The sequence below is a fragment of the Barbatula barbatula genome (assembly GCF_947034865.1).
Source record: "Barbatula barbatula genome assembly, chromosome: 18".
Classification (NCBI taxonomy): domain Eukaryota; kingdom Metazoa; phylum Chordata; class Actinopteri; order Cypriniformes; family Nemacheilidae; genus Barbatula; species Barbatula barbatula.
This window is the reverse complement of record NC_136781.1, coordinates 6010227-6037387: the sequence shown is the minus strand read 5'-3', so window position 1 is coordinate 6037387 and position 27161 is coordinate 6010227. Positions and strand designations below refer to the sequence as shown.

At 38.1% G+C, this 27161-nt stretch overlaps 1 protein-coding gene across 2 annotated transcripts in view; it reads left to right on the top strand.

Annotated features, from left to right (window-relative positions):
• Positions 1-27161, top strand: part of lingo2 (leucine rich repeat and Ig domain containing 2) — a 190232-nt gene that overhangs the window by 53892 nt on the left and 109179 nt on the right. For both annotated transcript variants that reach the window (XM_079479367.1, XM_079479366.1), the window contains exon 3: positions 13012-13117. The gene's annotated coding sequence lies outside the window, so the exon portion shown is untranslated. The remainder of the gene's footprint in view (positions 1-13011; positions 13118-27161) is intronic.

The window sequence follows — 27161 nt, the reverse complement described above, 5'->3', positions numbered from 1 at the left end:
TATAAAAAGCTAATTCTTTCAGTGTTTTGGAACAAATTCATACTAAAAGTGTAAAATTGCAGTTTTTATTTCATGGGGACGATATTTGTAAGACTGTAAAGAGCCCTCCAGGAAATGTTAAGGAATCTACATCTAACTAGACATACACATTTCTCTATACATTCATTTTCATTGTTTTCATTTAACTTGCTAAATTGAATGGTACCAGCCTTCCTTTCCCCGATTCAAAAAAATAAACAGAAGCTGGACAGGTTAATGAGCACATCTCTTTTAAAACTACTTGGCCACAAATCAAATCTGTTTTGTCATATCTTGTGGCTGATAGAAACATTTTCCATCTGTTTTGCAACAAAAAAAAAAAAACCTTTTTGTCTTACCTACATACCTTACTCCCTCGTACCGGATTGTGATGCATCCTCATTGCTTATTTGGTATCCATGTTATTCCATTCTTGCTGATAAAACGAGCAGCATTACTTTGCTATTTTCTATTTGCTCTATTTGAGCCGAGTCTGAACAACAATGTAAGATATAACAAGACGCTTAATTTATATCAATATAAACATGGAATGGGATAAATTGAAATGCGTGCAATGGTGGAATAAGTCCCGCCTTCTAAATAAAAGAGCCAATCGAGGATTTGGACCAGACCCGGCTAACCAGTTAAAATATAGACCCGAACCGTATGGGTCCCGGGTCTGGCCTCCGTGAAGACCTCTATTGCAAATATTACAAACATTTAGATGTTTCCTCTTATGTGTGCTTTAATTCATTCTAGCGTTCACAGAGTGGAATTGTGCACGTGTTTATTGCCAAGTAAAATACGATTAAAAGGTCTAAAGAGCATCTTATATGTGCATAACTTACTTCATCAACTCACTTTCCAGATATGTGGGTGTTGTTTTTTCCAAGCATACCACAGTGATTTACAATACGTTGAATGAATGCCTAAATGTAAAGAGAGGCGTGTGTTTGTTTGTGTGCACTTGTGGCTTTGAAAAGCTTCCTGCTATCTCTTGAACTTCAAGAGATTTGAAGTCCCTCTCCCATCTCGGAGCCTTTTGTGGCAGCCATCTTTCTTTGCAGTAAGGTCACAGCAGGAAAGCCTTTTAAACCCACGCTGTCTTCAGGGCCCAAACAGGATGACCTTACCTCTGGGGAGTCTGTGGATTTGACGATTACAGTTTCTGCTCGCTGTGTGTCCCACACCCCCTCCCTGTGCTTAATAAGAGAGAGAGAGTTTAATTACTTCTTCTCGATCAAGAATTTCAGGTTCCTTACATTCAGAGCGATTGTCTGCTGTTGTTCTCTTTTATGTCAGTACGACTGCTGCTCAGACATCCAAATATTCTGAACGTGTGTTATTATCTGTTGTCGCCCAGAGCCTGGCACAGTAGGAGGCCATTGTTTATGGTTGTTGGCACTGCCAAGTGAACCATTCTGTCTAAATCCTTGAAAATACATTGCAGACTAAAAAAACATTTAAAATGGAGTTCTACAATAGGAGTGATGGGCTGTTGAAAATAAATGTTTTGAAGAAAGAGATGGAAATATATGGGAAAGCTCACATGAATTGTTCCAAAACCATTATTAAGACAATGGGTAGAGGAAGCAGTAAAGTGCGTTGAAAGTGAGGCATGAACCATTGTATTTGCAAATAAGGAAAATTACATTTAATGTAACGGCTCAGGCCCTCTCTCTGTCTGCTCCCGCTGGCCTGTCTCCAGACACATGAATCCCGCTCTAATGTATTTTTAAATACATTCCAAACACTCCATAATGTGTCACTCAGTAAAACTGGTTTTTAGTGTAGGTTACGTCTATAAGCCTCTCATAGACTTTAGATGGAATTTGAGGGACAGGAACAGTCTCTTCTTGTTTGGTAGCATGTCCATTCATTTAGCTTCGTTTTGCTTTGATTATGTCATAATAAGATGGACGGAGGTTGTCACATGAGGTCTGTTTTTCCACCGGCTGTGTAGCTTGATGGAGAGTGACATGACACATGCATGAAATAAACCTGAACAACCGAAGCCCCTGTGAAGAAATCCAATGGCGTCTTGTCAAAAACGCACAGATTGAAATTATTGTTATTATTTATGCTAAGCTAATATTCTTTATTCTGTAGCTTTTATATGCAAGTACGATTATATTGTTTTGACATTTGTTGTAACACAAACCAGATTTGGCGTTAGTTCACTAAATAGTTCTGTATTTATAAGTATTTTACATTTTTGTACAATTTACATCATATGAATTCATTCAAAATTGCAACCTTGTGAAATGGGCAAGTTTTCTTTTTAGTTCAGGTTGCATAGCGGTTGAACGCCCTTAGATTTTTGAGGTCGTCTATTATGTGACAAAAGTCGCTTTGACTGCTCGGTGACGTTATTAATACATAAAATAAAAGCTAGGAAACGTTTTGTAACAAGATTTGATGGGTGTATAGGGAAGTAAGACACTGTGGGAGAATTGCAGGACTGCCGCAAAATAGCGTCTAAATATATAGTATCTAAATACAAATAAACAGTTTTCATTTTTAAAGCGTGAGGTCCGTGGTAGCGGAGCAGTTAAAGAGCAGCAGGTGGAACTCTACAGCACCCTTGAACTGTGTTACATACAAAGTCAATGCAAGGACGCGCATAGACGCCAACTTGTGGCAGGCAGTGCGAATGACACGAAACGGAGTTTGAGGAGTTCTTCCGTGCAGGTTGAAAATGTACAACTAGAGCTATGAATCCGCCCAAAGAGTTTTCGCGTCACTCACACGAAAATAAATAATGCTGGCAATCGTGTTCCACGCTCTTTATTACTGGCGGGAAAAGTATGTTATTTTCGCATGAGTAGCCTAATGCAAAAAAAATTACATTTTCAACTTGCGCGGAAGTGCGCCTCAAACTATATTTTTTCATCTCAATGCGGCAAAGATGCGCCTAAAGTGTGGACAAACCAAACTTTACAGCCAACTGAAAGTGTCATGTGCACTAATAGATCAAACAACAGAAAAATGTGTCGAGTTTGTTTGTGACAGCCTTTGACTTTAGAACAATTTTATTAGCCTAATGACGCTTTATCATAGCGGATTTAAAACGCAGCACCTCAGTGATACAGCATCCAATATTTTTATAAAACATAACTGAGAACTCTATGAGGTCTCTTAAGCTATTCAAGAGCAACCGCTGAGCAATTCAATTTTCCTCTGGGACTACACTCATCATGCTTTGCATGACAGCAAATAGAAATCAGAACTTTTGCTAACAATGTAATACACCGCTACTAAAACTCTCTCTCGAGCAGTGCGGAATTGGCATGTATACAACACGTTTTGCCCTTTCAAGTTTCAGCAAATGGTCTGTTAATTGAAATCAATAAGAGGAGGAAAAAAACACCTGTGAGGGGGCAAATCGATGCATTTCTTCACTTTTATTATAAGAAGTGAGGCAGAGGCCATTAGGTTTCATTCACTAACCCTATTGATTGTCAGGCCCGTAATTTGCTCCGGCCCCAAAGTAAGCTTTTCACCCCATTAAGTTCCACCACAGGTTCGGCGGGCCGGGTGAGGCGCGGCCTTAATCATCATTATCACCTGCCTGGTCTTTCCTGCACACAGGCAGATAAAATCCCCCCGATTATGGATTCCTCAGTTCTTTTTGCCTGGTTTTCCTCGCAATTTGCATAATTGTCAGATGGACTACATAGCATGAAGCTGAAGGTGGAATTATGGGAACCAAAACAGAAGAAGACTAAAGGCCAAAGGGCTAGAACATGACTACTGGCTCAGGGAGTCTGTTGTCCTGTCGGCCTGTCTTGTGTGGTTAAGGTAGTGAATATAAATATGCTTTGTGCTAGATGGACTTCAGCACCACTTTATACCAGTTTATACCAGCCACTCCAAATACAAAACAAAGATTTGCAGACCACCTAAGATGTCAAATTTGGGGGAAATTTCCAAAAAACCAAAGTCAATTGCCTGAAGTTTATATTTTATCTTTTGAAATATCAATTCGTTTAGACTTAAGAATTCATCAGAATTCGTTTGGTCAATTAAAATTATTTTATGGATTTATTTAAATCTTTTATATCACCCAGTTATCTCCAAAATCCATTTGAAATCCTCCACAGATAACAATTTTAGAGACACTGCTTTAAAAATTTGTCAGGGTGATGTATGCACCAAACATATTCTCAATCAGCCTATCTCCACAGCAAGTACCATCTAAAGAAAGGTTCACAGATTTATACCTTCAAGATGGATGCCCAGCCTTTGAAAGAAATCAATGAATCAGTCTGCACTTATCTGTCAGCAGTCATTGATCTAACAACACACGTTGTATGTGACGAGCAGTGAAGATTCAATCAGCTGTTGAGCGGCAGAGTGCTTGTCTGTCATTGTGTCAAAACCACAGTCAAATGCAAATGCTTCAGGAGTGAAGTAACATTCTTCTTATCCTGCCTGGGATAAGGATGGACTGAGTCATCGACAGGATCTGAGCAGTCTAAGCGAATTTTTCGGGATTCTTTGACATGAGGTTCAAAATGTTATTCAAGAACTGTGCATGAACCGCAACCATAAAGCACATAGGGGATACATATTGGGATATGAAAATAAAATAAAAAATGGAACAATAAATTCTTTATAATAAAATCAAATAAACAGATAAATACATATTGAATAATATGAATGAATGAATTAAAATAAAATATTATTTTCGATTGGTGTTTAGATTTATTTTGTGCATATTAACTTAGTTTTTTATGATAAGTATCAGAAATAAATATCATAATATACTAGTATATATTATTTTATCATAATATACATAAAAAGGTAAAAAAAAGAAATTCAATATGGATTGTAATTTTGTGTTTTTTAAATATAGTTATGCAGTATTAAAGTTATTTATTTTCATAATTTATATAAAATAAATAAATAAAGTGCTTCCAACGAAAAATACCTCTGATAACCATAGCGTATCCTCTTTGAAATGCATTCAGTCTTAGTCGGTAAGTAATTGTCAATTGTAAGCTATCATGTTGCTTTTCATAAAGAGCAACAATGTAACATAACAATTTTATCTACAATAAATATATAACACAATATTGTTGCATACTTGTTTTAAAATTGATGCTACAAATTGATCTTGTCATTGTGTAGAAAGACAGCATGTTGATGAAGATTAGATCAGATTAGAATGAAAAACTCAAAGTGGAAAAGAGAAAGAACCTCTCTCACTTTCACCAGTTCTCGAGTGATGGCTGTTCCCTGAACAAGTGTATTGGGCTCTCTGCTTGTGGTGACTGTCTTGACAAACAAGCAGGCTGTTAGTATACCTGAACGATTGTTCAGAGTTCAGCTTTTAGTAGACGTGACCTCCCTTTTCTGACATTACGAACATTAAGGATTACTTCACCACGTAACAGATGTTCCAATACATTGCAAGCTGAAAGCAAATACTGCAGATGGTTAAGAATTTTTTTTATTACAACAATAAATTCCGTTTAGTAAACTACCTCTGGATTTGTTGACCTTTTACATCTTAGACATGCATCTTGACAAATCATCATTATTTTTGGACTTCTGTTTGGCGATGTTTGTGAGACACTTTAATAATGTGTAATCCAGTAAATTGGTCATTAAGGCACTAAATAAAAAATACTATTCACATTTTACTCTCCATTGCATTCAAACATGGCTGGATAGACACCAAGAGCCTCCAGTTAACCTCATTGTCTTCAATAGATAGACAAAGAGCATCTGGGGAACTCAGAGTTACTCAACGGAGCTGCCGTGGGTCAATTCAGAGCTCAAAATATAATCACAAAATCTGTTATGGATTTCAGAAAGATCCCTTGGGTCAAGCTCTTGCCCACACATGGACTGTGAGACGACATTATTCCACGGGAAGAAGGATGCATGGGTCGGACAAAAATATCACATGTAAGAGTTCAAGAGCTCGAACAACAAGACAAATAAACTTGTTTTATGTCTAAACAATATTAAAAACCTACACCGGGGAATTTTCTAAAATTGAATTGCGCCTGCTGATAAATACTCACATTACACTCTACATTTGGTTAAACTGAATTGCAGGTGGTGAAGAAGAGTTTTATGCTGAAAAATCCATCACTGTTTTGCTTTGAGCGAGACATTTTACATTATGTGGTTCCAGAGGGACTGCATGTAGTAAGTAGGGAATAATCTAATATAAAACATCTAAATCTAGCAAATGTTCGGTGCAAATCGGAAGCATTGTGTGTTATTTGTAACAATTTCTTTGGAGTTGCATTTCTAACCTTGCAGCCGTGGTGTTGTTTTAATCCGGAAGCGTTCATTATATGTCACATATAATGATGTGCAAATCTGATATTCAAACTAATTGGACCAGCTGCAAGTAAAAAGCATACAGAACATACACAGCAGGAGGATTAAAAACTGAATAAACCTTTACTGGCTTATTTACATCTCCTGTGTGTTGATGTTATTTGGAAAATCACACTTAATCTCAAATACTTGAGCTATCTGGATTTATTAAAGAATGTCAGTCAGTTGAGTAACTAAATATTTGTTCACCTTTTTCTCTTATTGATTGTTTTATGCGCACAGTATGTGTATGGGTCTGACTTTGTGTGGACTGGTGTTTTTAAGGGACTCAACTGACCCTGTGTACAGCCCTGATTCAGAGATAAAAACTCCCTGCAGAGGCTTGTGACATTTTGAATTCAGATGTCACAAGCTTCAAGCAAAATGACCGTCTGATCTTTCTTTGCCTGACAGAGATACGATTGGCTCTTCTGGGAATGTGTGCACTTTGTCATTACCTGAGTTTTCTAATTACTACCCTTGCTTTCTAATGTCAGATATTAGTTTACCGGTGCTATATATAGGTGGGGGTTGCTATCCATGAATGCTCCAGTGCTAAAGCATCCCCACGCGTGTGTCAGCAGAGATCACCTGTGTCGGTTTGTATGCATTATTTGAGCATGTATGCATGAGTCAACCGAGTCAATGATGGTGTGGATCAGCCTGTCTGTAATACACTGCAAACAGAATGAAAATGTTGAAACATGCAGTCTCTGAAGTTACAGCCGCACAGATCTAGGCAGTTAGGGAGAGAGCTTGGTGCAATGCAGCTGCTTGACGCGTGAAAGCACGAACCGCCAACAACGTGGGAATATGAGAAGGGATTGATTCTAAGAATGTCCATTTTATTAATGTGTGTAGCGTGAGAAAAATATGCAAAAAGGAGAGACACAGTTTTTAAACAGCTTTGAGGTGAAGCACCAGCATTACTTAATGAAGAAATTCCATGCATCTGACAGGACAGGAGGTAGTACAAATCCACTGGGAAAAAAAAGGAGCCGGCAAAATGCAAACAAATACTTATCATCTTTACCGTTATGTCTTCTGACACAATATTACTAATGTCATGAAACATTAATACCCAGTTCTGTTGCCAAGAGAACCTGGCAACCATTTAATTAGACATAACACACTTTATGTGTTTGTATAGAAAGGTCTGTCCTGTGTTAAAACAAATACATGTGTAAAACTAATATACGTTCAAATGGATTTAGAACAAATAAAATCTATATAGGGTAGCATCTACAAGATGCTTGGAGCAATTTACCATGGACTGTACTGTGAAAAAATCGGACCGTAAAGTGGGGATGTATTCCAATACAATGCCATAAAAATATTTGGTTTACCTATTAACTTCCAACTGTATCAAATCAACCTTTGCCTTTAAAATTGCTTTTGTCCTCGGTCCTCTTCAAAGTTTTTATGGTACGATAGCTTTACAGGTTATTCCAAACATCTTGGAGATTTTGCCACAGTACTTATGCATTTTGGTCTAGTCATATAATGGTAAACAGCTGTGGCAATATTGTTTTGTAAATCTATATTAATATTTTATACTCACCCGTTTTTTGGTAAAATAGCCAATATGCTTTGGACTATTAAACAGTGCTGCTGTAAGGAATTGGCATTTGCCCATCTTCCCCCTCTCCCCTTATGGACAATGGACGTTCTGTCACTTGCTCCATTGCTGCTTCCTGTTGAACCATAGCTGTGTCCCAAATGAATGTATGTGGCTCCCAAATCATGCACTTACTGTATGCACACATGTGTGTTACGTTCACGTTGAACTGTGAACTTCACGCACCTAACGGTTGCAGTTTCGCTTACTTCGCTAAAGGGAGACAGGGCTATCAGACGCAGCTCGAGCAAAACTCTCCTGCAGAGTTACAAATCTTCAATCTGATGATGACTAAAGTAATGCTGGGCAAAACAGATGAAAACTACATTGATTTATACTCGCACACATTGTGCCGTGCTATCAGCGTCATTTGTGCTCCTCTGGGAAACTGGTATACTTCCGGTTAGAATAAAACCGTTTCGTAACGTTATTCCATTTTGGACGACACTACCCTTCTAAAATTCATTCACGGCATGGTTGAGTGCATAGTGCATAGTATGTCATTTGGGAAACAGCTATGGCACTGTGACCGTTGAGTGCGTGAAGTGTCCATGGTTCCACACTTCTTATTTTCGGTTGAAAAAGTGCATCAACCGGGCAATTAAAGTGCACTTGTTTCTCGACAATTTTCAATGTGAACGCACTACACACACTATTCTTACTACAAAATGGCGTATAATAGTGCATAAGTGCACAATTTGGGATGCACCTTGTATTTAAGTCATGTGTTTGCAGCATAGCGGTGCGAAGTATTGCATGTATTTATTCTACTGTGTACTGTGCGTTCCAGTGTTTATAGCCATTGTTCCATGTTCATGTCCATGTTTCTTGTTATGGCCATTTGCCTGTTTATAGGATTACTGCTTTTGGATCACCCTATTGTTTTGTCATATTTTGGACTGTCTCATGGTCTACAGATTTACCTTCCTGCCCTTGACCCCGTTTTGCCTGCTGTCTTTGAATTGTTTGCTGCTTGGTTATTAATAAACAACCTGCACTTGGATTCTATAATCTCTTCAGTATCTCACTCGTTACAGCTGCAAATGTGATAGGACTATTTGATATCTAAATCATTTTGTATCAATATAAGCTTGAATGTATGTATATAATGTATAAATGTATATACATTATTTGCATGTACATTATTTGCTGGACAGCTCCAGTTTTCTGCTACTATTTCTTTACTGTCAAATGTTTCAAGTCTAGCAGGTTGTTTTTCTATTAAATCTTTCGTGTTGCACTATCCATGAAGTGCGCGCTGCTGTTTACTTTGTTGCATGCTCCAATGGACATGCCTCCAGGTAAACAAGCCTCTTTTTTTGCTCGTATCTCTTGTTTACTTCTAAATTGAGCAAAACATGCACCAAAAAATATTAAGCCTGATTAACATTCATTAAAGAACCCACTGCAATATTATTATCTCATTTCATACTAACCACCAGTTAATGGTCAGTTTATATTTCTGTTTCACACGGTCAAGCTTAATTTACCTTTAGGGAAACTCATACTGTATTCGGTCAGTTTTTACAGATATGTGTAAAATCACTGTTTGTTGTCTCTCACGCAGCAGCACATCAGAACCCAATACAATAATGCCTATTTACATCAAACAAGAACTATTACCCTGTAAATAAAAGACACAACATAGGTGTACCATTCTGCTTACTTGGACTAAAAGCGTGCCTTGCATTTCACAGCAAATGGAGTTAGACTCACCACAATGTTGCTCTCATGTTACTAATGCAGTTCAGATGTATATAAAAAAAGGCCTCTGCAGACAATTCCATTAACTGCCTTCAAACTCCCTTAATCTTTTAGCTGACTGCTAGTGTAAGCTTTCACCAACAATGCCTTAACAACCAAAATGAAACACAAATCCTCAATCCTGATGCTTTTCGATGATAATTTTCTTAATCAATCGCAGTCGTGCCTGCAGACACACAGAATTCTCAAGCAGACAGATTGAGGGGGCACGTCTATTGTTTACTAACAGAACACAAATGTTACTCAGCTTTCATGAGATAAAACATTTTTTTTAGTGCTGTAAACAAAAGTAACTTGGCGATGGAAAAGATTTAAGCGACAGAGAAGCAAAGAAAGAACTTGTTTATTTGGTAAATGATAGTTTGACAAATGTCAAATGACATCTGAAATCGGTACTCTGAAAAAGAAGCCTTGCGTCATGTTGAAACATAGAAGCAAAATGTTAAATATACAGAACAAAGAGATAGTCTAAGTGCCCTGGAGAAAGCTGTCTGTTAGCATTTTCAGGCATCGAAACCAAAGCATAAACTTAGGAGGTCATCTACCCCCTTTTTGTTTACTTTCTTCCTTCTACTCACTCTCTTTTTTGCTCTTGTTTTCCTCTCTTTTTATCCAATTTCTTGCTACCTTCTTTTGTAAGGTAGCTAAAAGCATTTGCTCCTCCGGTATTGTGTGGTCCTGTGAGGATTCTCATTAGGTCTCTGCTCCAATTAATCCTGCTTGATTTCCATGCAGCTCGCTCTTTCTCTCTCTCTCCCGGCCCTGCAAATCCACACATGGTGGATTACTCGTGCTTGTGGGTGAGAAGTAGGAAAGTATGACAAAAGGAAAGAAAGAACCGTTCACAAGTCATTTACAAGAGGCACATTTGGTTTCTGACGCCCACCTCCCTTGTCGGGAATTGTAAAATTCTCAAAGGCGAGACATTTTCATTACCCGTTCACACAAGACACCAAAGGCAGGAGATCAACATCAGCCATGTCCTGCAGTATTTGATGGTCAGAGGATTCGTTCAGAGGAGGAATATATACTGTAGGGTGGTTAAGAGGGAGAGTATCCTCTTCTGAGCGTAGTGGGCTTATGGGTCTCCCCTCTGACTCCCTTTTATCCACCAGTGGTGGGCATGTTTTTTTTGTAGAGAATCCATCAGGTGTTTCCAGTTTGTCTCCAAATCCCTCTCAAGGTCTTTAAGCCACAGAGATCCTGGTGCTGAAGACCTGCTCACAGCTTCCAGAGATGGCCATCAACTTCACAGCTCCAGAGAGAGAGATTCTCTCTTGCACTTCCTCTGGTCTTCTCTCTATCGCTGGCATACTCCCATTTCTATTTGTCCTTCAGACAAGCTTTCAGAGAAGATGTATCTCTTTCACATCATCCCAATAACACAAATGTTTTTCCACAATGAAACGGTGCCTGGATTTTCAGGGCTTGTCCAGAGAAATGATTTATTGCTCAGGTGTTGCTCTTTTGCAGCATAAGAGACTTAATAGAGCTCTCAGTTATGTTTTCTTTAAGAAGGAATCCTAATACATCCTAACTCCTAATTCTGGAATAAGAAACAGCCAGAAATTGTATAGTAAGAGTATCGAGCTACTAGAATAGAATTTTAACAATAACATATCCCACAAATTATAAACATTGTTTTAAACTCACACACAGACTACAATCCCTGTAATACAGTACTGTATGCTATATTAACGTACAGTAGCAAGTATTTTACAATATAATTGCATATGTCATATTTAAGATATAAATGCATGAAATTTGAAAAAAGGAAGAAACCTGTTTCTTATTTTTTCTACTGTGGATGGCACCGTGTCGTGACCTTTGTGGTCATCCAATAAGCAGTGGGTGCCGCTATATAATTTAGACTTTGAGTTTTAAAACAGTTGTGACTTTTTAATTTTAATTGTAAACTGGAAAATATGAGTATGGTTTTAGACATCAAAACATGTCATATAAACCACAGCAAAGGATATATTAAAGAGGTTGTAATCTTTTGTCATTGTAGTCTTTTTCCTAAACTGTATGTTGTCTTTCTTTGTCATTGTCAGTTGCTTGGGTGGGTAGTGAATGGACGCTGAGTTTATGGCTGTAACTCCACTCTTCATCAAATTTTAATGCAAGCAGTTCTAGTTCATGGTAAAATAAGTCCATTACTCTTAAATATAGGATATGTAAATCCCAGCACAGAAGGAAACCATCAATCTTTCCTATCGAGTGGGATTGCTGGCGTGCGATTGAATGTCTCTTTCATTGCATTGCGCTTTAATCTTCATAATCCTGAGGTTTGAGAAATACTTCTAATCCATAACCAAGCGTTGCCCCATAAATTCATTTCCTGCCCTATGCAGGAAAATGGCACACAATTGGAAGTTAGCGGTAGGCATGATGGTGGCTTTTGATCGATAACCTCCGCATTCAGCTGCTGATTGAAATAAATATTTGCCATGGAGTTGTTTCTCTCCGTAATGATCTCATTTCATATTCTTGCCTCAAACGGCAAGCGGTGCACATAGACCACCCAACACAATCACACAAGATTTACTGTAGGGTGGTGGGAAGGCTGGTTAGTTAGACTTGTGAAATGGTGTTAATTTGCATATATGCATATATGTGAGGTTAACACTTAAATGTATGTGATTCATTTAAAATGTAATACATTTCTTTTTCCCACAATTATCTGTTTTGCAATTTGTGGTGAAAATAAACAGTAATGTATGACTCCTCCTAAAAGTCTTGCATGGATATACTGAAAACACCTCTTTATCTATACGACCTCCATAAAACATGACTACATTTCCAGACAATCAGCCTCATCTTCTTTTATACTTTAAAACAGCTCATCGCATGGCCAGTAAAATTAGACACAAGCGAAAGATGCTGTTGGACCAGCAGTCACTGTTTCTTTTATATAGACAAGACAAATACTGAACAAAATAAATACTGTGGTTTAGGATTGCTTCCAAGACAGCATCCCTTGGTCACGTGGCATAACAGTATAGCTCATTTGCAGGCCTGGAAGACACAAGCGATTAATGAAACAGCAGGAGACAGTAGTTTGCCCAGGAATGCCATTAGTCGGCATAGTCAGTGTGGGTTGAGACCGAGAGCAGTACATATGGTCAGATGTCTCCCCATTGTTCAAGACCTTCTCAAGTCAGCTAACACCACCGTTTGTAAACCGGATGTTTCAGATGGTGCACGTATATCTGCTTGTTACATTCAAGCATACTAAGCTAAAAAGCTTCTGTCGTTTATCTTATTTGCAGATCCCACTGTGAGAATTCTGCTGGTGCAGCGGTCTTCGCGTAACAACTAAGAATTGAAAAGAAAAAAAATCACCCCACTGGCACCTGCATTCAGAAGGGCTGACAGGTAAGATACGTTTTCATTACTATGAAGTTCCATGGATGGGCAGAAGAGCTTATTTATGTTGTTTAATGGAGAATTTTAAACACTTAAAATAATATAAACAATATTATTTTCTATAGAAGTAGATGCCTGTTGTCACTTTAGCCTGCAGCTAATAAGAGTGAGAACGCCGTTGTAAATGTGACAAGAGGATTGCAGCTTAATGCGTAACCTTCTTATTCTTTATATGAAGTCTTGTTTCTCTTCTGTTCTCCTTCCTCCTGATCCACTGTGTCAGAATGACATTTTCTCCCCAAAGGGCACACGCAAGATGAAATTACTCCAAGGTGTCAAACATGTCATCTTTGCATGTTTAAATGCCCAGTTTCAAATGCCAGCACCCGCTAGTGGAGCATGGTGCGGGGCACTTGCGTTTCCTGTCACGTTTCTGCTATGGGGTTTAGCCGGAAACTTGCGGCGAAGAGCAGAGATACTCCGAAGACTGTGAATGTGTTGGAAAGAAATGGTATAAGTTTCAGCTGTACTTGTAAGTTTTCATGTCCCCTTCATTCTTAATGTCATGTGAGCATCAATGACTGCTCCCAGCCTTTTGTGATAGCTGTGTGTGAGTCCCACAAGTGGCAAAACTGTGCAGGTCAACATAAAAAAAACATTTATTGCTACAGTGGGGAAGTAGTGATATGTGCAGAGCATGCTGGGAAACCGTACAGTACAGTACAGTGGATGTTTTTTGTCAAAACATCTTCACTGCTCAGGACAGACTAATGTTTTTAGGGTTTTTGACTAACCTATACCCGAAAGGGCTACAGTACAAACAGTCATTGATGCTTCGGGTAGCTATAACTCAAATCATCTGAATAAAATCTGTTTGTGGAATATATGTTAATATTTATGTAAAATAAAAACTGCAACTTTCCCGTTGCAAATTATTAAGAAAAAGTTGAAGAAACTTGCAGATTCTGCAGGGGCTCTGAAAACTTAAAGTATGCGCACAGTCATACGTCGGATGAAGAAAAATAGGCTTGTTTTATTTTTACGGTTGTTTCTGTTTCCCCATGAAAACAAAATTAAAGGGGGAAAACTCATTACCTTGAGGCACATTTTAAAAAGATGAGACATTAGATAGCGCTTTCCTCACATTTACACCATCTGATCCCTTCCTGAGCCTTTCCTGCTCTCTCATCTGTTTCATCCTTTCATTTGTTTCCTAATGTAGTTGACGCTGAGAGCTCTCACCCTCCCCTCTCACGGGCTTCTCAGTGGAGTGCCGGCACTCAAAATTTTGCCTCCTAATTCAGTCTCGCTACAATTACACGCATGCCTAAATGAGAAAAGGCAGTTGTAGAGAGCAAGACTTTAAGCAGTCACCTCCTGTGTTTGTGTGCGTACGTTTACACTTTTCTGAGTGAGTGTCAATATTAAATCTACATGGATTCTGACTAAGAAAACAAACAAAACTGTTTGCTGGTGTTACAGAGTTGGATGGGCCCCGGGGTGTGAAGATGGGCGGCGGCCCTCACACCTCAGCGTGAGAAGACTCGCTGAAGAAGGTGAAGCGCTCGCGATCTTGCGATGTCGGGATGTCACCGGCACCGCTGTAGTTGAAGACAGGGATAGAAACTGTCATTGCTCACTTTACCACGTTTGGAAACATCATCTACCCCATACTGTACTTAGTGAGAGGTGTCTGTGGAACTTTTGGAAACATGCAGGCAACAGTTTGCGTGGCTATTTCTAGTTGTCAGTAATTATCAGACTTCTATTAAGAGGGCATTCCCCTTAAACCACACAGCCTATATCATATATTTTATACTGGGCTAAATTGATAAAAATTTTACTTATTCTCAAAAAACATATTGTCCGGACCTCCGTTTGGAAGAAAATATAAAGACCGGACCTCTTAGAACTTTTTGAAATTGAATCCCCCTGCTATATTGCAATGATATCATTGGGATCACTTTCGAAGTAAATTTTCTTCAGCTGATGAACAATCAAGCTTGGCAGCCAGTCAAAATACATTTTATTTGAAATGGCTTAGACATTTAAAATGTAAAAAATGCAGAGAACTTTTTTAGAGTAAACAACATCATCATCCATTGATGTGGATGCTAAAATATGTATTGTTTTAGTTATTTATAGTTATCGTTCCTGGTGTGAACTTGGTGTGATCTTGAAAGAGATTGTTCACCCCAAAATGGAAAATCTGTTAACATTTACTCGCCCTCAAGTAATTTCAAACCTGTATGGCTTTCTTTCTTCTGCAGAACAGAAAATAATATATTTTGAAGAATGTTGGTAACAGAAAACTGTTGGTCCTCATTGACTTGCATTGGGTTTGTGTCCATACAATAGAAGTAAATGGGGACCAACTTTTTTTGCTCACCGACATTCTTCAATATATCTTCTTTTGTGTTTTGCAGAAAAAAGAAAGTCATACAGTCTGGAAATGACAAGAGGGTGAGTAAAGGATAAGAGGATTTGCAATTTTGAGTACGCTATCCCTTTAACTACATGATACATAGAGTTATATGCAAATTGTTACTTCTATTGACATTTAAATAGTTTTCAATTGTTCAACGTTATCTATCTTGATTTAAGATTTTATAACATTTCCAAGCTCCTCCTTCAGATATGTGTTCTCTTTACTTTTCAACCGATGAGGCACTGAGCATACTTTATATGAGGCACTGAGGATACACTCTAAAAGAAATAGTACTATATTGCACTAAAAGTGGTTCTTGGATCGTAATCATAGGGGAACCACTTTTAGTGCTATATAGAACCATATTTTGGTGCTTCAGTGGTTCTTCAGCGGTTCTTTGGGACGACTGAGGTGCTATATAGAACCACTGAAGAACTATACAGGGGCTTAACAAGTTTTTTATACAGAAACTGAAGAACTCCGAAGAACCACTGAAGCACCAAGATATGGTGCTATATAGCACTAAAAGTGGTTCCCCTATGATTACGAGCAAAGAACCACTTTTAGTACTAACTAGCTTCATATTTGCATGCTAAATTATCCGTTCATGATTCTTCCTAACCCTCATCCCTTTTTTTGACCCGCGCATGCACACCAGTGGCAAAATAATTTTTTTAAAATATTACATCCTGTATGTTTTAATGGGTCCAATATGGAGGTATGATTAAGCCATTAAAGACACATCTGCCATTCTAATTTCTTTTTAATTTGGAGAGGCTGCATTCTGTGGTAGGCGATTTGACGTTTTAATTAAGTCCGGTCTGTGAGATGGATTGCAGGCTGCGAGAGGGAAGTTCTGGCTGATACTCCGTGTGCAGAAGAGAACAAGGAGTCGCTTAGTGAGCTATAAATTGACCGTCTTCACCTCCCTCTGCACCTGAAAGCTAATCTCACACTCCCTCACTGCAGCTCCATTCAGCTCCCCTCCTGCAATCAGAACGCTTATGTCAGGGATAGCGGAGGCCAGTTTGCCTGTGATTATTCACCGTGTGGGGCGTGATGGCTCGTATTTATGCTGATTTGTGCTTTTCACAAGGTGCATAATACATTTTTGTGGGGTTTTATAAGAAATCATAGGGGACCTACATCCCACCCTTCAGATGACAGATTTCCAAGTGTTTGTGTGAGTCAAAGCAAGATTATTTTAGTGGGTGACGGAGATGATCACTGATGATTCTTCACAGTTCACAAAGAGTGGCTTAGAAACTTTAGCTTCTTTACAATCAAGGCCCCGTCTAGCAGGCTGACGGGTAGCCATAGCTTAACAGAACAAGCAGCTGATGGCTAGATTAAAGAACTTTGTCCTTCAAATCCCCACAAAAAATTCTGTAGGGGAAGAGAAAGAGAAAGAAAAGCATCGTTGAGAGCTGTTTGAAAACCAAATCTCAACTTTAGAGCAAAAAAAACTAAATAATTCTCACAGAAACTACCTGATGTGAAGGTTATATGAGAAACTCATTAACATTGGCTGATGTCTGAACAGGAATGTGAGAGTATTTGTTCTGATAAATTACACTGTCAATGTTTCTCCCTAATATTCTTAGAATTGATGTTTTGTTTCAAGTTGGTTTCATGTTCTGTAATCTTCTGGTATGGCCAAATAGGAAGGTCATTGTGGAATCAAACCTTCAATAGGCCCTTTTCACAATGACGCCATTCAACTTCCGCAAAGATGTGCATCATAACTTCCGTTTGCCGACACACAAGAATTTAACAACCGTGACAGAAAATATGAGTGGTCAAGACATCGGTAAGATTATTATTGTGTTTAGTATCAGGCATGTTAATATTTCGTAACGTTATTGACTGACAGAACACTTATTCGAATACTTATCCTAGCACCTTCGCTAACACAAAAAGAAAATACTTACCTTTATAATCAAACAGGAACTGTTCTACGAAGAATTTGTATAATTTATCTAGCTTTTGATCTTGACGTTAGCAACTTGTCATCTAGCCGTATTTGTGGTAGCAATGCAAGGTGGTAAACTCTTTTCTTAGGCGCTAGCGGAAGTAATGATACACTGCTTCACGGCAGAACGGAAGATGAGTGACATCATGTGAAAAGGGCCTATTGGTGTGTTAAAAATAAAAATAACTAAGGATGCAAATGCATTCCATGCAATGCGGAGGGGACAGAAGCTTAAAGTGGTGTAGGACCACAGTTAGAAAAACAAGAAGACTACAGAGAAAGAGAGATTGTGTTTACCTGAACACTATGCAGACACACTTCCTGCTGAGAATGCAGCAGACTGCAAAGCTAAATTTAACTTAAATTGGAAACAGTGGGCATCGTGCCACCAGTTCAACTTTTAGTTGGATAACAACTGCTAGCAGCACTGAGAATCAAGTTGAGTGTTCACACTGTTTATCAGGTTTAAAGTTACAGCTATTTTCATGCCCCCCTCTGTAGGGAACATAAAGGTTAGCAAGCCAACACACAGTTCAAGAGCCATGCTATAGCAAACAACGGGAGCTGTCCAGAGTCCTGAAAACATTTTTGACGCTCTCTCCCTCTCTCTCTATCATTTAACATCTGTAAATTTTAAATATATGTATTTTTTTATTTTGAGGTACACTGCAAGGGGCGGTTTTCCAGACAGGGATTAGCATAAACCATCACATTTAAGTAGCTTTTACAAACATGCCTTACAGATAAAAACATTACTTGTGTTCATTTTGAGACAAAATAATGGCACTTATGTATTTTAAGATTCGTCACTGCTAACTCTTTTTGTTTAGAAAGCTCTGGCATTTATTTTAATCTAAGAGTAGTCTTAAACTCTGTCTGGGAAACCGCCCCCAAGTGTTTAAGTGCAAGTGCTGCAAAGCGGTCAAGTTTAAAATGTTAGAAGCCATTCATAGGCTCTGGGAACTTTCCTACACTTGAAAAAAGTTTTATCTTTTAAGAAAAACATAAGATGAGAAGACACATTTCATATTCAGTTTGTAGCTATATATATTTATTTGTATGATGCACTGCTGTATGTATTCTGCAGCCAGAGTTATGTAACAGTCCTGCAGGATGAGGTCCTCTATGAGAATCTCAGCATAAGTGCACTTGCTTGACAATAAATGTACCTGCCCACTTTGAAACAGTTATAGCGGGGTGATTTTTGTGTGACAAGCTGAGGTCTGCCATTTCCACGACTTCACAATCGATGGTATTATCACTTACTTTTTATGATAATGCATTTATTAGAATGGGTCATTTGCGAGGCAGATAAGTTGTACTCACACTGAACTCACTGTTAATGTCCACGAGTCCCCGCTCTGTACTTGAAACCCTTCATCCTGAGTAAATTACTATTTCCCTTTTTTCGTTTATGTAGTCTGGCATACTGTGTTACCGTGGGTTTCATTCTGGTTATGAGAATGGCGTAATGGCTTCAGATATGTAATTACAAAAGCAAAATAAAAATAAAAAAAATGAACACAGACTGATAAGCTGACAAAAAGGCCATATGCAGTTAATTTGCTCGTACGGTGCGGCAGGGACATTGCGTCATGTGTGTCATAAATCTCATCGAGAGCTGAAGTTCATGACGCCGTCAGCCTTGCTGATAGATGAGGTCATGTCACATTGTTAACCGGAGGGCGAACTTTACATCCTGACATAAACCACAATTGGCTCATTTAATCGGTGCTATGCATATTTAATACTTCCATTTTCTTAAGGGGAATTTCTAATGAAACTTACATGTCTGCAGTTATGTTTCCTTTTATTCGTGCCAGTAATTGCGATAAAATAATTCCACAAATTAAAAGGTAAAAGATAATGTTGCTGTGTAATGCTAGTTTTGACTGAGAGGATGCACTGCAGGGCTCATTCGCTCATGAACATCTCAAAACATTAACACAGTGTTGAGCTTGTCATTGTCAGACCTTTTCAAGTCATTGGACCAGACTAGCCTTGAGTGAGGATTAGTAAAATGTACAAATTATTGTATTCATCAGAGCACAAATGTCCAGTCTGTGCCTCAAATGTTCTCCTTTTTTGGTTATATTCCTGTCTACACAAGTTGTAAATTATCAGTAAATTGTAATATGGTCAAAATGATTCGTAAATTAAATCAAAAATATTAAAAATATCAAACATGTCTGGAATATAATTACTAGGTTAATTAAAGGTCTAATTTTTTCTAGAGTAACCAAAATGACATGGGATTGATTTTGCACATAAAATCTATTTATTGTGCTTTTACAGTAGCAGACTTGACTTGTCTTAAAGGGGGTCAATTCACCCAAAAATGAAAATTCTGTCATCATTAACTCACTCTTTTGTCCTTTCAAACCTGTATGACTTTCTTTCATATGCAGAACACAAAACAAGATATTTTGAAAAATTTTGGTAACCTTACAGCGACGGCCCCATTGACTTGCATTGGTTTTGTGTCCATACAATAGAAGATAATGGTTTGCCGCCACCGTTCGGTGTGTGCTCTCAGGAAGGGCCAGATCTTTAGAGAGACAGAAATGGCGGCACAGGAAGAGGTGTAGGCCCTTATAAGGAAATGGTTTGGGCGTGGCCATGTTTTAAACAAAGGCAGTACAAGAGTAAACCAAACACATGAGACTTATCATATGACATTATTTACTTCCTTCTTCGTTCTTTGTTTATTTTTACTCTTTACATGCTTATATTTGCGTCAGAATACATTCTCACACATGATAGCCATTTTTTGACAACTGTGAATTGAGCAGGTAATTGTATATTTCTTTTTTGCCCTCTGCTTTTAGCATGTCTCATTTTTCAGTGCTGCCAGGCTCTCTTTGTTTCCATTAGTAAGAAGTGCATTATAGGCCCCATTATCACATACTGGGCAAGACAGAACCCCAGAGGACTATGCACTTTTCTTTCTCTCTCTCTCTCACACACACATACACGAACACACACGTCTATATTTACCAGGTGAGCCAAAGTTAAGACACTGTTAATTGCCTTCAACAAAATACATCACAGTTTATTAAAGTGTGCATAAGAGTTTAGTCTCAAAATTAAATGTTATTTTTGATTTGCTAAAGTGTCCAATTGTAATCATGCTATTATTACAACAGTGTGAGGAATGTAGTGACATATTGTGAGATTGACAGATGATGACAGTTATACATTCCAACACTTGTCAGTCTAAAATCTTAACTGGTGTAGTATTATTTGTGTTATGGACCAGTTTGAGCAAGTAATACATTTACATTTACATTTATTCATTTGGCAGACGCTTTTATCCAAAGCGACTTACAAGTATTTTTTTTTACAGTGGCACATTTATTTTTTTATTATTTGTTACATTGGCACATTACTGCAGAGCAATCATGGGGTAAGGTGCCTTGCTCAAGGACACTTCAGTCATGACCTGGCACTGAGATTTGAACCAGCAATATATATAATAATATATAATATATATTTTTAAATATTGTCAGAATGACAAAGTAAATTAAAATAATTCTCAGTAAAAAAGAACGTGCAAAATTGAACTAATTCTTTTTCTTAATCAAATTTATTGGACTTGAATTAACAGTAAGTGGTTAAAAGCTGGGCTTGTACTTTCTTAAGTTGCTGCTGTGACCAGCACTTGAAGGTTTAATGGCTTTGTGTCTGTGGGAGCAAAAGGACTCAGTAATGATGCTTTAGTAATGAAACACTGTTCACCCTCAGTGTCTTTCTTCACTCTGTGTTTTAATGTTCGGTAGGGGCTTAAATTTAAAACCCTCCTGCTTGATAACTCAATCCTCGGCTCTTATCTATCATTGTGGGCTTTCACAGGGGTGGGGCTCTGTGTTTTTCAGTGGAGTCTGGCTATAAACTGCACTCTTAGTCACGGTTAGAGTTTGGGGTTAGTTTCTGTATATCCACTTTAGATATGGTTATTAAATTGACATATTTCACCAAGCTGTGTAATAAAAAAACGTGGCACGTGCATATAAGTTCTCCTGAAAGAACAAGCCTTTTCATACAGATTTATTTCTAAAATGTCTTGAGTTAGAAGTATCCACACCATTTATCTCAACTCTCTCTTTAGAAATGTGATTTTGCTGACATTATTTCCATAGTTTGGCCCTCGCGGCACCGGCGATGGATGTGGAAGCATCCATTTAGCAGTACACTGTGCTCCGATAAGAGCATGGGTGCCGTAGTTCAACGTGAGCTACTGCCTGTTAAGTAAGATTGAGGGCAAGTGCTTTGAGCAAAGATTGCTTTCGGGGAACAGGGCGTTTTGTCTACTAAACAGCTGTCTGGATTTATTCCTTACATATTCATGCATTTTTTATTAATGGCTAGCCAGGGAACACTTGGTCTATCCCATAAAGGTATTCCAGCTTGATGAATGTTCATATGGATTTGAAAAATCCAAAGTGATACATCTCCAAATAACAGCTAGGCTAAGTTAATGTTAGCTTGAATGTCACTCAAATTCAAAACTTTCTTAACTGCCGGAAGGGAATCCCTTCTCAAAGGATCGGTCTAGTCACAGTCTTTTTCTTTGTTTGTTTTTATGGATCTAACTGATTTATTGAATGCCCCAACAAAAGTAGTCAATGGTGAGCTGTCATACTGTACCTCACAGCTTTACCGTAAAGTCTTCATCAGACTTTGTTATATCATTTTATTTGATCGCCAGGTACGAGTGGCAGGAATTGTATGGGTTTTAACAAATATTCTGTGTATGAGTGGAAAAGAACTCACCTACATGTGGTTTTAGCTTTTGCCTCGGGCAAACTACACAGAGACAGCAGTGATGAATGAGGGAAAAATGTTTTGAAGACTGCTGCAGTACTGTCCATTACAGAAACAAATGGTGATTTACTCCAAAGAGGTCGAGAGCTGAACTTCTAAGGTTACGGGAGAGGATTGCGTGTTGTGTTTTAGTCACTTGCATAGAAACAATCATCAACCCATATCACAAAAAATGACCAAATCGGAGGCAGAAAAATCGTCATGGCAACAACACACTGAATTCCCCACTTCCAGGAGCGACCCTTGAGTCCACCCTGTTTGTTTGTGCTTTAACATAATATACTTTTCTAGTATAATTTGAGGTGATTGAGGGATGAACTGTGGTTCACGAATAATTTTGTTTATTTAAATGTACTATTTGTGTTGTTTTAGCTAACTAAAGGAATTTAGTTAAAGGAATTATGCAAATCAGAATACAATGCAGACATGCCAAAAATGTGCTGAACTCAAATTGTGTGGCACACTTGCCCATTTTGCAGAGCTGGTTTGAATGCCCTGGCAGAGTGATATAGTCTATAAACTGCCAAAAGTGTGCTTAACTACACTGCATAATTGGATATGTCGTGCCCCATTATAATGCTCATCTCTAGCATTTGAGGATTTATGGCTGCCATGATTAATAGACAATATCCAAACATTTCTGTTAAATGAATTTCATTTACCATCTGCTTTGTGTGGGCAGTGATAACACAACTGTTCAGTTTTACTAAAAGTTTTTTATAAACTCTTTAGTTAAATGTACACTATGTTGTTATTCCGACCAGTTTGCAGCCTACTGTTTAAATTTTATGCAAATAAATGCAAAAATAAAACAAGAATTTTTGTCATTAGTTCACAGAATGAAACAAAAATTATAATTTTACTTATACACCTTAATGGAGAAAACTGAAGATTATTTTGGTTTGTCTCTTATTGTTTTCCACAACTGTAGTCTAAACAACAAATCGAAAAATAAAATGTTTAATTCCCTTCTGCATGGCCTGTGTTTGAAGTTCACTTGAATTTTTGTGGAAGCACCAGGCTTTTCCTTGCAGATTTGTCCATTTATTTGTTGTCATACACAATTTACAACCGGCTCGCTTTTGGTTGTTTGCGTTTGTCCACAGACTTGCTGGGCGGCGGTGTGTGTGCCCTGTCGCCTGTGTTCATTTTTGGCTGGATTAGCTGCCTGTTTCCTGCCTGCAGTGAAATACTGAGAATGGGGAGGGGGTCCGGCTCTAGTCCAGTGGCAGACCTGAGACGTGGCTGTTAAATGACATCTGTTGTGTTTTTCCTGCGGTATATACCCGCTATGTCCCATTCAATCTCTGATATTTGCCTCTTTGTGGTCGTTTAGACTGCTCACTGTGCAGTATTGTGGTCACCGCCTACGCTGTGCTGGCGAAAAAAGTTCCTAACACCTCTTCCACCCTCTTTTAGACTCCCCACAGGTTTGTGAAAGGTCAGCACCCCACCTCATGACAAGACCTCAATAAAACAATGTACCAAATATTAAATCACAGTTGAAATCAGACAATTGTTTTTCTTGAATGCATTTTTTCCCATCCTGTGTTAGATGAACTGAAAGAAACAGTAAATGCTAGATATTCAGTCAGAAAAGGGTAAATATTGGACTTCATTGTCTTTCATTTTTTCATGACTCCCCAATTTCTTGCTGCAGCCCCAACCAGATACACGGAGGTATAAATGTCAAGGAGTCTACCACTGTAAATGTCTACCACTGCAGGGCCGTTTGGAGCCTTCCTGTCCTTTTTCTTCTGTCATTCTCTATTCTCATATCTCGTTCTCTAATAACGTGTTTGTTCAGGGGCCATAGGACCTTTCCACATTGGCCTTTGTTTGCTCAAACTGGCTGAAACTAGGTATTCTTACTTAATATAAGAATCTGAGAGCAGACTGCACTGTCCTGTCCTTTGGGGGAGCTAGAGAGATGGAGAGAGGGTAAGTGGTGTCCATCCATCACACCGAAAAACGGTAGAGGTCATAGAACGTCGTTTACCATTTCTCATATTTTAGTGCTGCCATGGCTTATGCCTTTGAAAAAGCATTTTTATCTATAAAATGTCAATCAGTAGGATGTCTGTATTTCCTGTTTGACAGCTTGTTATCAGGGAGGCTCCGACAGGAACAGGGTTTTTTTCATCTGCGACCGGCCTTTACACAGCACTCTGAGACAAATTCGTTAAACAGTTCCAGCAATTTTGTGTGCATCACTTATCACCTGGAGTCCAATCTCTTAGAGCTTCACACCATGCATATTTAAATGAACGCATTGCCATTCTCTTCGGGTTAAAAATGCTTACTTTCTGTGTAAATTAGGTTTATTATAAATTGTGCCTTATTTACATAAGTCACTTATTTACATTTGCCTGCTGTAATTAACGTTGCGCCATTTCCACCCGCAGAAAGCAGGTGGCACACTGAATTTAGTTTTATAAAGGTGTTTCTGTACGGATTCTAGGCAGCAGTAATTCATCAGCTGGTTATCAAATGATGGAGAGCAGCGTTACAGCCGGGCATATATGGATGCGCGGTGTAGACAAGCACACTTTTTGCATTTTAAAGAGCTGATTCAGATGCTTGCTTCACAGCGGCAGAGCAATGCTTTATGGTCCTGGTAAAGTATGACAGATCACAGTAAGCTGATGCACCCTATGCAACTTATCTGCAAGAACTGATCTGCAACATTCAGTGAATAATGCTGTGTGAATTGTGTTCAATACTGCTTGTTTGGGTGTGTTTGCATCATTAGCTCCATAATTCTTCAGGTGAATAAACTGCAAATATACAAAGATATCAATAAATGGAATTCATTAGTATTTGACACCTCTAGTTTTTTCTGTCTTTTATTTACAGGTCAAGTGTTGGAACACTACTTCTACATATTTGTTTCACATTTAAGAAAATGTGCTTTGGTGCTCCCTAGTTACGTATAAAGCAATTGTAAAACACAACAGATTATTTGGTGTGGAGGCAAGAACCGGACATTAGTATGGCGTTTATTCAGACCCTAAACTCATGCACATGAAAACCACAAGTGCAGAACAGTTCCACGATCAAAAACACACCCTCGCGAGAGCGGAATAATGCTCTAATTTGAGTTATCTAATAAAATTGGTAATGCCTACTGGTACAACCTGTTTTAATATTAGAAAAAATAAATAAAGCAAAACAAATCAATTATTTAAATTACATTTTAGAGAGTAAATAATATTGTAATTTATAGTAACTTTGAGTTATACTGTTGTAGCCATTTATTAATGCTCATTTTACAACAATTTCATGAACATTATTAACAATACAAACGCAATTGTAAATACACATACCGAACTATTCAATGTTTCTTTTAAGATGCCAAATATGTAGATCCATAAAGCCAAGGGCATAAATAACAATGTTACCCAAGTTTAAAAACTGAAAAAGCATCTTCTTATGGTTTCTCCAAGTGATAGCTGTCTTCATGCATTTTTTTAAATACTTGGAATGCCGTCTTCCAAGAACACCTCAACACATTGTATTTACATCATGCATATTTGAATGAAATTGAAACGTTAAACAAATGCATAGTCAGACAAACATAACATAAACAGTTATGTATTGTTACTGCAGTCCAGTCTCGCGAAACTCCTCCCACAATATTTTGGAATGTTAAAGCAACATTGTTTCATGTTTGTGATAAATTCTTGTACTGTTCTGAGCATTTCAGCTCTTTTATATGTATGGCTGTCTCATACTATGCATCCCGTTCTTTGAAAAAACTCCTTAATAATTTGTACTTTAGTCAATTTTTGGCACTTGTGTGCTTTTCCTGTGATTGCTCTGTCTCTGCTTTCAGACAGATGGCATCTGCTGTAGTTGTATTTGACACACAGTTAATAGAGCAGATGAATCTGCTCGAGCAAAAACACTCACACTGAAGCCCGGAGCAGCAGAGCTCAAAATGGGCCGTCCAAAACATCTCGGCATGTTTGCACCGTAGGCTGTGAGTTTGAAGAGTGGGAGTAAAATAAATCAGGGAGGGAGAAGAGAGGAATTATTGATTCTCCGTCTAAATCAAGGACAAATGGCAAGTTAACTAAACATGACTGTAATCATGTTTGCATAATGTCTCAAGGATAACCATACGGTTATTCTTTGAAGGACATACATTATTTCTAGCCACTGTGATAATGTTTGGTCCTTTCTTAATGGGGAGAGTCAACTGTATGTAAACCATTCTTAGGTTAATTTGTGATTTGGAAGCCTGCTTGAATACTGATTCGGGTTAGTGCTAGTGCAGAAACTACCTTCACCTTCAAGGTTAAACCTTTCATTTCTTTAAAAGTCATCTGCTTGAAATGCATAGCATGAAAATCAGCTGTCAGCAAAAAACTCATTTTGTCACTTTTTTTCTGTCTATATATGAATACTTTCAATGATCATTTTATAATATAAAGATGTAGATAGAAGGCTTGCAGTGAATGAAGTGCAATAGATCCAATAATTAAATCATTCTTACTACACGTCAAAATGTTTTGTGCAACTAGGTTTTTCATCTTTTTTAAAAAGTGATCATATAGATTTCATTATTTAAAACTTTCTCCAAGCGGCAACATTTTAACCAAAATCACAGTGGCTCAGAAATGCCATTTTTCATATTTACATAAAGTGTCATTCATCAGCAGTAAAGTAATTTGTATATCAGCTGAATCTACAACACAACAGGGAAACATGTTGTGATATTTCTATTAATGTCTAGCTGCTTTTGATGAATGGCCTGTTGTAAATTCAGGTATGATATTTAAAAGCACACATCCGTCATTGTGTCAGTCAACTTCTAAGATGAATCT